We start from the raw sequence: 332 nt of genomic DNA on the forward strand, positions 1-332 counted from the left end.
GAGTTGCATATTCTGGAGCTCTGCCGGTGCGGCTGTGAATTTCCTACGCGGTTCCGACGCCGCATGAAGGTGCTATATGTCACTTCCTGTGTCCCCTATGTGGAGCTACATAGCACTTGCCGCTATGAATATAAATCGGTATTGGCGTGTAGATGTCTGCGGGGTGGGAGAGTTATCAAGCACGTAAAGTTTGTTTCAGATGTGACCATGTACACTGAACAATAATGTACACAAACAATAAAATAAATTCCTTGCCTTGTTGTTTATGTGTACATACAGAGGGAGAATGTGAGAACAGCACACATTTCATCGTTACTGTGTGTTAGAGCATG

Source organism: Micropterus dolomieu, linkage group LG11 (genome assembly GCF_021292245.1).
Source record: "Micropterus dolomieu isolate WLL.071019.BEF.003 ecotype Adirondacks linkage group LG11, ASM2129224v1, whole genome shotgun sequence".
Classification (NCBI taxonomy): domain Eukaryota; kingdom Metazoa; phylum Chordata; class Actinopteri; order Centrarchiformes; family Centrarchidae; genus Micropterus; species Micropterus dolomieu.